The sequence below is a fragment of the Octodon degus genome, unplaced genomic scaffold (assembly GCF_000260255.1).
Source record: "Octodon degus isolate 3935 unplaced genomic scaffold, OctDeg1.0 scaffold00006, whole genome shotgun sequence".
NCBI classification, from domain to species: Eukaryota; Metazoa; Chordata; class Mammalia; order Rodentia; family Octodontidae; genus Octodon; species Octodon degus.
In genome coordinates, this window is record NW_004524582.1 from 10,167,751 (window position 1) to 10,169,664 (window position 1,914).

Below are 1,914 nucleotides of genomic sequence, written 5' to 3' on the forward strand. Positions count from 1 at the left end.
TATAATGGAATAAAGAACAATCATCATTTAACCCTCAAGTATTGATTATTACATCTCAGGTTTTTTGCTATACATTTTTCAAGAACAAGTTCTAATTGGATAGCTGTATCATTTGGAAAGAGAAACTAAAATAGAATCTGATTTTTGACTAAAATCAAATTGATCAGCTTGCCTGCTCAGAAGAATTACATGAAGGATTCCAAAATAACATATATAGCAATATGCCCAACACATTTTTTAGTTTGTACTTCATGAAGAATATAAGAGTAAGAGAAAAATAAGGTATCTAAACTACAGCATGTCTTCAATAGCCAAATGAGAAATTAAGATATTAGTTTCTAAAAATAGGTTAAAAGAAGCTCCTTAAGAACTTGACATTAAGGGCTGGAGATTTGACCCAGTGGTAGAATACTTGTCTAGCAAGCTGGAAGCTCTGGGTTCAATCCTCAGCACCAAAAACAAAACAAAAGAAAAAAATCTTGACATTATGCATGATACTGCCTTAAACAACATTCTTGTTAAAATGAAAAAAAATGGCTATTATATTTAGTATCAGAAAAACATAAAATATGCAGGATTTAAAAGGCTTATAAATTTGTCATCTAATTTCTTTTGGAAAACATTAATGTTATTTTTTTCTCTTCATTATATCTTGCTATACAGCATACACAAAAGTCTATGATAATATTAAATGGATTTTTTTGTCTTATTGATCAGCCATTTGAATGTACAAAAACAACAGATGATTTCTTTTTAATGTTTTAAACCATGTGGACTCACAATGAATTCAACGGTGCTTCATTTGTTACCAGCAAGCCAAGATAACAACATGGTTCTTCTGATAGAAGAAAAATCTGCAAAATAGAAAATAATACCATGCAGTAAGTGTTCACAAAGTGATTATAGCCTTGTATAATATAAATAAACTGCTGGTCATTATCAAAAAGACAGTAATGCATTCTCATCATTGTTTTTCAGTCAAAGACAAATTCCTAACATACCAGAAATGTTATTATAGTCTTGTTATGCACTTATGTTCTAATAAGAGGCAACAGTCTCAATTACATGCTTAAAAACAGATTTGGGAGCAAAATAACATCTTGCGTCTTGCTTTGCATATAATAATACTGAAATAGATAAATGTTTAGTTCACAGAAAACAGTTTATGTACTGAAAACATTTTCTCTTGAAAATGATATGTACATATATTGTGTATTTACTGGTTTGTTATATAACAAGTAAACTTGACAAAACATGACAGTGAGTATATTTCTTACATGACAATTTATACATAATTTTCTGAGTAGGTACTAAGATTAGTGTCTATGCAATGGAAGCTGATATGCCAATGAAAGTTAAAAGATAATTTAGTTGTCTTTTTTTAATTAATTTTATTGAGAAAGAAGTAGCAATGAGATAGTTTCAAAACAGGTTATTAGGACAGTTAAAATAATTAATACATTGCATATTATTGTCTTTGTAGTAGTTATTCATAGTATAGGATGCAGCCATGATATCTTATCTAAACACTATTAGTTCAAAACTTTCTTCTTATTTAACTTAGAGAAAGTAGCTATATATCTATACTATTTTGTATATACAGATACATATTTTTTTCACTACAATATGGACCTTTATTTATAGCTCCTTTTTTGTTTACTTTTGTCAGAGATGGGTATTCCACTGCCATTCATATTTTAGGGTAATAACATCATTAAGCTTATCTTCTGCAGGGTTAACAACTTAAGTTTGTAGACCAAAAAATTAGAGAGAAAGAAGGGCTACAAGGATAGCCAACATTTTGGCCCTAGCCTTCAAGGTCAGTGAGGACTCAGGACATAAGAGAACCTGTACTATAATATCCTATAACTCAGTAGTATCCAAAATTTTCTGATCAAGGAGATTATGGGGCCA